General features: G+C 44.0%; 1 non-coding gene across 1 annotated transcript; it reads right to left on the reverse strand.

Annotated features, from left to right (window-relative positions):
- Positions 1-2,085: 2,085 nt before the first annotated feature.
- On the reverse strand, positions 2,086-2,216 carry Gm22387. The gene has a single exon (XR_003949945.1).
- Positions 2,217-9,948: the final 7,732 nt, after the last annotated feature.

Raw genomic sequence — 9,948 nt, forward strand, 5'->3', positions numbered from 1 at the left:
GCTGTTTTTAATACATATGCAATCAACTAAATTGTCTTCAGTGAATGTACATCGCATGGTTAGGGATGAAAAAAAGTCCCAACGTTAGTAAGAACAAAACCACTCATTTTTGCCGGCAGATACCGGTTTCAGTGTAGGGGCACTGTCAATATTTACAATTGACTGCTTTGGGAATTATAAATCCTGGAGTCCAAAAGCCTTCAGCTAACTAACCACAACCTTGAAAAGACTTGAGATTGGATCTTTAAGAAGATATACTAAATTCTTTAGATTATCAAAAGCTTGATTACCAGCCCAAGGCTGCTTTCTGAGGTTAAATTCCTCTGTGCCCTTAGGCCTTAGTACCCATCGCCTAAAAGAAGGGAGGGCTGGGATCTGGTGGTGGAACTCACAGTAGAGACTTTGCCTAAGGTTCTTGAGGCTCTGGGTTCAATACCCATTACTGCAGAAATAAATAAGGACGGCTGAAATAAGATGGTTTCTGACATCCCTTCCAACTCTAACATTTCAAATCAGGAACCAGGAAATCAAATTGGTTACATTTCTGCAATAGTGTGTTACTAAATATGTTTATATCCACGGGTTCCCTAACGCCTAACAGTAGATTCTGTACTGGTTTTAACACCCTGAGATACTGGTATGTTATGTAACAAGATTGGAGGCTACTGTTCTGTGCTTAAATAAAAGATAACATTAGCTAAAGAAAGCCTGCCTTGTGTGGGGTGCTCTGAGGACCCCTGCAGGCCTGCTGTGTGATTGCAGGAGACTGGAAGAGGCCACAGAACCACAGGGCTGAAAAACAATAGAATCAGCCAGCCAGGAAAAAAAAAAAAAAAAAAAAGCCAGATCATGCCTTCTTCCAGCCAAAGGAGCCAAGCTGTGTGAGTTGACAGAAGGGAGAACCGAAACAAAGAAGTGTGTATGTGTGTGTTGGGGGGCAGGGAGTGAGTACTAGAAACTGCTTCTCTTTCTCTCTGCACCCAAACACCTTCATGGGCCCTCAGTACACATTTACTCAGTGCCCATCTTCAGCACCTTTCCCTGTTGCCTTGGACTTATTCCGAGAACCTATGGGAGAGGAAAGAAGCCCAGGCCAATGGACAGATTGAGAATAGACAGATAATTATTGAAGCCGAGGGCCGCAACAGAGAGGATATTATCCCAGAGAGCAACAGAAAGACAGCAACAAACTTATTCAGAGTCAGAAGGCTCCCTTACAAACAACAACAATGAGACCAAAAAGGAAAAAAAAAAAAAAAGAAAGAAAGAAAGAAAGAAAAATTGGTTGGCAATAAAGGTTTGAGAGGCTCCTGGGCTCACAGGTGGTTCCTCTGCCTGCTGCCTTGGGATTGACTCCTCTTTGTGATGCTAAGCCACATTTATACATCTACTCATCCTTTCACAGTCAGTGTTTGTCTTCGCTTACTAATCCTGTGTGTTCTCACTTCTGCCACCTAAGTGCGGCTCTGGCTGTGAGCAAATCACTTTCTGCTTTTTGTTTTCTTTCTTCCTTCTTTGTCCCCACCCTCCTCTGGAGTCAGAGTCTGTATTTTGTAGCCCTGGCTGACCTGGAACTCACCCTGTAGCACAGACTAGCCTTGAACTCACAGAGATCTGCCTGTCTCTGCCTCCCCGGAGCTGGGATTAACTGTGGGCCACCACTGCCTGATGCTCTTTTCACTTAAAAAAAAAAATTGCCGGGCAAGGTGGTGCATACCTTTAATCCCAGCACTAGGGAGGCAGAGGGAGGTGGATTTCTGAGTTCGAGGCCAGCCTGGTCTACAAAGTGAGTTCCAGGACAGCCAGGGCTATACGGAGAAACCCTGTCTTGAAAAAAACAAACAAACAAAAAATTATTTTGTTGCTGGTATGTGACTGTGTACACGGAGAAGTTGGGAAAGGACAACTTGTGAAAGTCAGCTCTCTGCTTCCATTTTAGTTTCTTGTTTTGCCAAAGCAGAAAAAATAACTTTGCCATTGTTGTTGGGAAGCTAGCTTTACCTATAATCCAGTGCAATTAATAGCAGAGATAGCAAGAAACATAATAGGGGGAACAATATAACATTTAGAGTAGAAGTTCTAAAAGTTGTGTGGAGGGAAATAATCAGACTTGCCAGCTATACTGTCAGAGACCTCTATTTTTCTGTAGGATTGTCACCTCCTACAGACAAAAGATACTTGCATTTGTATACATGGTTGACTCCATAGCTTCCGTTAACCTTTTTTTGTTTTGTTTTGTTTGTTTTTTTCCAGCACTTCGCTGTGTAGCCCTGGCTGTCCTGGAACTCACTCTGTAGACCAGGCTGGCCTCGAACTCAGAAATCTCCTGCCTCTGCCTCCCAAGTGCTGGGACTAAAGGTATGCGCCACCACTGCCTGGCTAGCCGTTTTGTTTTTTTTTTGTTTGTTTGTTTTTTGTTTTTTTGGTTTGTTTTTTTATAGATATATAATGGTTATATCTGTGTGTATGGATCAGCTGCATTCAATGCTTACTGAAGTCAAAAGAAGGTGCTTGATAACCTAGAGCTGGAGCTACAACTCCTGGCAGTTGTGAGCCACCTGGTGTGGGTGCAGGGAGCTGAACCCTGGTCCTCTGGAAGGACAGCGAGGACTCTTTTCCATTCAGCCGTCTTTGCAGCCCTTTAAGATAACTTCATTCAGAGCAAAGGGATATTACAGATTGCAGAGATGTGCTATAAGTGTTGACAGCAAGCTGAGGAAGTCCTCAAGTGCCAATTGCCATCTTGCTGAGTAGAGTTACTCTTCTTATTTCTTTTCAGTGCATACTCCAGGCTACCCGTCCTCAGAGCTTTGGGCTAAATTGCCACTTACCTTTTTACACGGGTTCCAGGCCCTTTTGCTCGCACATGCCCATTTACCTTCGGAGCCATCTCTCCAGCCTCAAGGTTGTTTATACATGCCCCAGTTGTGTTTGGTTGTTTTAGATGAAGGCAAAATCTGTAGCTCAGGCTGGCCTCATAGTCGAAGCAATCCTCCTGCCTCAGCCCCCAAAATGCTGGGACTAAAGGTGTTTACTAGCAAGACAAGTTCTCTGTGTGTCTGTTTCCTGTATCTTTGTCTCTCTGTTTCTCTTCGTGTGAGGGACCATGTATATTGAGAGAATTCGGAACTGGGGCTGGCTTTGAACTTCCTGTGTAGATAAGGATTCCCCCTACCTTGAACCTCTGGAACCATAGCATTTATCCACCGTACCCAGTTTTATGCAGTGCTGGGCATCAGATCCATGATTTGGTACCCACTAGGCAAGAATTCTACCAACTAAGTTACATCCCGGGCTGGTGAGATGGCTCAGTGGGTAAGAGCACTGACTGCTCTTTCAAAGGTCCTGAGTTCAAATCCCAGCAACCCCATGGTGGCTCACAACCACCCGTAATGAGATCTGATACCCTCTTCTGGTGCATCTGAAGCCAGCTACAGTGTACTTATTTATAATAAATAAATCTTTTTTTTTTCCATTTTTTTATTAGGTATTTAACTCATTTACATTTCCAATGCTATACCAAAAGTCCCCCATATCCACCCACCCCCACTCCCCTGCCCACCCACTCCCCCTTTTTGGCCCTGGTATTCCCCTGTACTGGGGCATATAAAGTTTGCAAGTCCAATGGGCCTCTCTTTCCAGTGATGGCCGACTAGGCCATCTTTTGATATATATGCAGCTAGAGTCAAGAGCTCCGGGGTACTGGTTAGCTCATAATGTTGTTCCACCTATAGGGTTGCAGATCCCTTTAGCTCCTTGGCTACTTTCTCTAGCTCCTCCATTGGGAGCCCTATGATCCATCCATTAGCTGACTGTGAGCATTAAATCTTTTTTTAAAGATTTATTTATTTGTTATATGTAAGTACACTAGCTGTCCTCAGACACTCCAGAAGAGGGAGTCAGATCTCGTTACAGATGGTTGTGAGCCACCATGTGGTCACTGGGATTTGAACTCCGAACCTTTGGAAGAGCAGTCGGCTGCTCTTACACACTGAGCCATCTCACCAGCCCATAATAATAAATAAATCTTAAAAAAAAAAAGTTACATCCCAACTACTCTTTTTTTGTTTTTATTACTTTAAATTTAGCATATAAAGCACTGGGTTTCGTAGTGACATATTTATACATATAGATCACTGTGCTTGGTTCTAATTTGTTCCCCGCCCCGCAAGCAAGTCCCCTTTTGGATTTTGTCTAAGTTTGTTTTTTTGAGACAGGGTTTCATGTAAGCCAGGCCAGCCAGAAACTTTCTATGTAGCTGAGGATAACCTTGAACTACGGATGCTCCTTCTGCTTCAGTCTCATAAATGTTTGGGATTACAAGCCACAAGCACCGCAGTTGGTCCTTGTAACCTTTCATAGCATTGAGGATACTCCCATCTTCTGTTCCCTTTCCCTCCCACACCGCAATCCACCCTCAAGTCAAGTCAGCTTCACTTCCAAACACACATTTGCTTTGCTGGTTGGCGGTGGTGCTCACCTTTAGTCACAGCGCCAAGGTGGATTTCTGAGTTGGAGGCCAGCCTGGTCTACAGACTGAGTTCTGTGATAGCCAGAGAAATCCTGTCTTGAAAACAAACAAGCAAAACCAATTTTTTTTTTTTTTTGGCATGCCTGTCTTCATGGATGCCACTCTGGCCAGGGGCCTCTCGCTTTGAGGAAGCTACAACTTCCCATTAGAGCTCCCTGCTTCTAATTCATACTTGGCCAGATGGTACTTCGTCAAAACAAATTCCTTATGATAGTTCATGGGCCCACTCACCAGGCCTGCCAAACCCTCTGGTCCTCCACTCACCCTGCTTAAGTCACCTCACCAATATCCCAGGCCTTGTCTTATAAGATATTTACAAAGTCACCCATTGAAGTCCACTGGAGATTGGCTCCAGCCCCTTCCATATTGGTACCAGCCCCTGAAGCTATAGATGCTCACATCCCTGAACACATCCTCCTATATACTTTAAATATGTCTAGCTTACATTCAGTGTTATGTAAACGGATGCTAGACTATTGTCTAGAGAATGATAAGAAGAAAAAGCCTCTATGTGTTCACTAGACTCACTGTTCTTTTTCTGAGATATTTCAAACTATAGTCTGTTTTAAATAAGTTTGTATTTGTTCCTCAACCCAGAACACTTTGCCCAAGAAACCTGCCTCCTGTAATTTGGATCTCAGGTCAAATGCTTCCTCCAGAGGGCTCTCTGGGATCATTGAGTCTTACAAGGACCGACCCCCAGACAGGGTCATACCCAACTTACTCTTATTGTCTTTATACCTTACGATTGATCCTGGAAGTCATCCTGTTCGCTTGTTTGTTTTCTGTTCTGTCTAGCTCTAAAGTGTAAATCCCATGGCAACATTGTCCTCCTCTTCCTTCCTTCCTTTCTTTCTTTCTTTCTTTCTTTCTTTCTTTCTTTCTTTCTTTCTTTTATTTTTTGGTTTGTCAAGACAGGGTTTCTCTGTGTAGCCTTGGCTGTCCTAGAACTCGGTGCATAGACCAGGCTGGCCTCCAACTCAGAGATCCACCTGCCTCTGCCTCCCAAGTGCTGGGATTAGGGCGTGCATCACCACAGCCTGGCTTCCCTACTGTTTCTTTAATGCCAGGAATCTGGGAGTTCATCATTGTGCCCACCTTCATTCTCAGTAACCTAGAAGGCTAACGCATAGGATGACTGCACACTCAAGGCTGGCCTGGGCTAAAGAGTAATATCCTGTCTCAAAGTTCAAATCAGCCCGGAGTGGTAGTACAAGCCTTAAATCCCAGCACTAGGGGTTCAGCTGTGGGTTGAGGGAGGCAGAGGCAGGCAGATTTCTGTGAGTTCAAGGTCAGCCTGGAGTACATAGTGAGTTCCAGGACAGCCAAGACTATGTAGAAAAACTTGTCTAAAAACAAACAAACAAACAACAACAACAACAAAAACTATATATATAAAATTACCAGGTATGGTGGCATACACTTTTAATCTCAACAATTAGGAGGAAGAAGCAATGGGATCTCTAACTTCAAGGTTAGCTTACTCTACAAATTGAGTTTCAAAACACCCTGGACTATATAGAGAAATCCTGTCACAAAAAGCCTATTGAAAGAGAGAGTGAGAGAGAGAGAAGAGAAGAGAAGAGAAGAGAAGAGAAGAGAAGAAAAATTAAAATAATCAGATCATGGTGAATTACAGCCAGGAGACTGGGGAAGGATCATGTCTGTTCGTCTGGTTCAAGACCAGCCTGGGTTATAGCCTAAGCTTCCATCTGCCTGTGTTACTGTAGAGGGATCAGCCGTGCCTTAGACCGCATTGGTCCCTTCACTATGCTTTAAAGTTCCTAGACTGGGACAATAGGATCAGCTTCCTGTATGACTGCCTTCTATCTTATCGTCTGGTCTGCCTCAGAAACCACTTCTGCTTCCCGGAGACCCCCTCCCTCTAAAGTCTACAAATCTAGAGACTTGCCTTTGTTTTGCAGCTTGCTACCTGATCACCACCAAATCCCAGCTTCCACTGTTGGGAGTGGCCCACCTTATTAAAGGGCCTGATCACCTGACGTCGTCGGCCTCAGTACATCTCTCTGCAAATCTGAAGAGACTCTCTAGTATTTAAAACAGAGAGATGGCATCAAGACTGATTGTAAGGAAGGGACATAGCCCAGTTGTACAACGCTTGCCTAGGATGTTCAAGGCTCTGCACTTGATCTTCAGTACTGGGAAAGAAAGAAAGAAAGAAAGGAAGGAAGGAAGAAAGAAAGAAAGAAAGAAAGAAAGAAAGAAAGAAAGAAAGAAAGAAAGAAAGAAAGAAAGAAAGAAAGAAAGGAAGAAAGGGCTGGACATGGTGGCGCACGCCTTTAATCCCAACACTTAGGAGGCAGAGGCAGGCAGATTTCTGAGTTCAAGGCTAGCCTGGTCTACAGAGTGAGTTCCCGGACAGCCAGGGCTACACAGAGAAACCCTGTCTTGAAAAAAGAAAGAAAGAAAGAAAGAAAAAAAAAAAAGAAAAAGAAAAAGGAAGGAAGGAAGGAGAGAGAGAGAGAGAGTGAGAGAGGCTTTTTGATTTGACTCAGCCCAAAGAGCAGATCAAATGTCTCTTTAGAGGACTTTCCCTTAACCCTCTCTAAGGAAATTAATGTTTCTCTCCTCAGTGTGCTGAATAGCACTTTATTCATAGCCAGATATTACATCACCCAGGCCTCCACACTCCCTAGGAAGAGTTATCAGCTGTCTTCTCTGCCAGGCTCCGCTGGCAGGAGCTTATCAGATCAACAGTGCATTTTCAGCACCTGGCACCTGGTGGCTCCTCCTGACAGGTTCCTGTCTGAGTTGGATCCAGTGGGAATCAGAGAGGAGTGGACGGGGTCTATTCTCTGTGTGCTGATCTGAGGATAGCAGCTCTGCTTTCAAGTATGAACACGTTGAACCTGCAACTTCGGGATGTTCTCTAATAAAAGGGGCAGGCTGCATTAAAGAGGGAAAAAATAACAGTCCAATGGAAACTTCCCGAAAGGGTAAAGGGGAGGGGGAAGGGCTCTTCACCCTGACTGCATGCTCTCTCCCCACACCCATCCGTAAAGTCCCGTGGCATTACATCACAGAAGAGGGCCCGGTGCCATCTTCCTGTGTGGACAGACATTCTAACTGTGCTTTGTCTCTTGATGCACAATAAATGCTTTCTCTCAGTTCAGGCCAGCGCACTGCTTTCAGTCATGAACGTAGCTGAGGCTGTGCCTTGCAGACTGTTTCTAAGTACCTTGGGCCTTTCTGGTCTTGAACTTGTTTTAATAAAATAGCTGCTTCCATTTATCCAGAGCGTCTAACATAGAGGGCAGAGTCTGATCCAGTCTTTATGTTCTGTCCTTTTTTTTTTTTTGGTTTGGTTTGGTTTTTTGAGACAGGGTTTCTCTGTGTAGCCCTGGCTGTGCTGAAACTCACTTTGTTGACCAGACTGGCCTTGAACTCAAAGATCTGCCTGCCTCTGCCTCCCAAGTGCTGGGATTAAAGGCGTGCGCCTCCACCCCCTGCTGTGTGTTGTGTTTGTTTTTTTTTTTTTTTTTTTTTTTGGGTAACCTTCAAGATAGATATTGTCTGGAGAGATGGTTCAGGGTTCAGCGGGTAAGAGCACTGACTGCTCTTCCAGAGGTCCTGAGTTCAATTCCCAGCAACTACATAGTGGCTCACAACCACCTGTAATGGGATCCGATGCCCTCTTCTGGTGTGCCTGAAGACAGCTACAGTGTACTCATATACATAAAATAAATAAATTAAAAAAAAAAGATAGATATTGTCCTCCTTTAAAATAAAATAGGTAGAGCTGGAGAGAAGTCTCAGTGTTAAAGCACGTGGTGCTCTTCCAGAGGAAGCTCAGGATCCCAGCTCGAAAACACCAGCTCTTGGGGCCCTGATGCCTTCTTTGACCTCCACAGGCATGCAAATATGTGGCATTACACATGCACATGTGCACACACACACACACACACACACACACACACTACAAATAACAAAACCAAGCTCTGGGTGGTGGTGGTGAACTCCTTTAACCCCAGTACTCAAGAGACAGAGGCAGGCGGATCTCTAAATTCCAGGCCAGCCTGATCTACAAAGTCAGTTCCAGGAAAGTCAGGGTTACACAAAGAAACCCTGCCTTGAAAGACAAACATGGCTAGGGATCTGGCCCAGTGACCGGTGACAGAATGTTTGTCTTTGTGAGGTACTGCGAGTACTGAAAAAAATTGATTTGGGGACTGGAGAAATAATTCAGAAGTTCTGAGTCTGGGTTGGTCTTACAGAGGCTGTGTGTTTGCTTCCCAGCATGCACTTGGTGATTCTCACCCAAGCATGACTCCCGTCCCAGGGATCCAGCTCCCTCTTCTGATCTCTGCAGGTACATGATGCACATACATACACACATACATACATACATATATCACATTGCATACATTATATACATACATGCATACATTATATACATTCAAACAAAACACTCTCATATATAAAATAATAAAGATTGGGTGTGATGGTTCAGATCTATAATCCAGCACTGGGAAGGTGATTGCTATGAGTCTAAGTAACATAGTGAATTCTGAGCTAGCCTGGGCTACAGGATGAGACTCTTTTTCAATCGATCAACCAACAGATCAATAAAATAAAGAATGCTAGGGATGCAGTTCAGAGGCATCGAGCACTTATACAACATGCACAAGGAGCTACCTAGTGGGTTTAGTCTTAACATGAAAAACTTCAATATAGTGACAGGGGTACATTTTCTATGTCCTAGGAACTGGTACAGACAGCTTTCATTGTTTATTTATCTGTTTATTTATTTATCTGTTTGTTTGTTTACTTATTTATTTGACAGGGGACATGGTGTTACATTGTAGCCCAGAATAACCTGAAACTCACTGGTACCCAGAATAGACAAGAACTCATGGCAGTCCTCCTACCTCACCCTCATAAACACTGGATTCAAGATGTGAACTGCCACTTCTTGCTTGGTTTTCATTTCTTTAAATATTAAAATTAACTGCCAGGTGTGGTGGCACACACCTTTGATCCCAGAGTTCAAGAGGCAGGAGCAGGCAGTTTTCTTGTCAGTTCCATGTCAGCCTGGTCTACATGGTGAGTTTCAGGAGAGTCAGGGCCTTTACACGGAAAGATTCAAAAGGAAAAAAGAAAGAGAAAAGAAAAGAGAAGAGAAGAGAAGAGAAGAGAAGAGAAGAGAAGAGAAGAGAAGAGAAGAGCCGGGCGGTGGTGGCACATGCCTTTAATTCCAGCACTTGGGAGGCAGAGGCAGGCAGATTTCTGAGTTCAAGGCCAGCCTGGTCTACAAAGTGAGTTCCAGGACAGCCAGGGCTATACAGAGAAACCCTGTCTCGGAAAAAAAAAAAAAAAAGAAAGAAAAAGAAAAAAGAAAGAAAGGAAGAAAGAAAGAAAGATAAAACAAAGAAAGAAAATTAAATTAAAACAAACAA

Source organism: Mus musculus, chromosome 11 (genome assembly GCF_000001635.26).
Source record: "Mus musculus strain C57BL/6J chromosome 11, GRCm38.p6 C57BL/6J".
In the NCBI taxonomy this organism is placed as follows: Eukaryota; Metazoa; Chordata; class Mammalia; order Rodentia; family Muridae; genus Mus; species Mus musculus.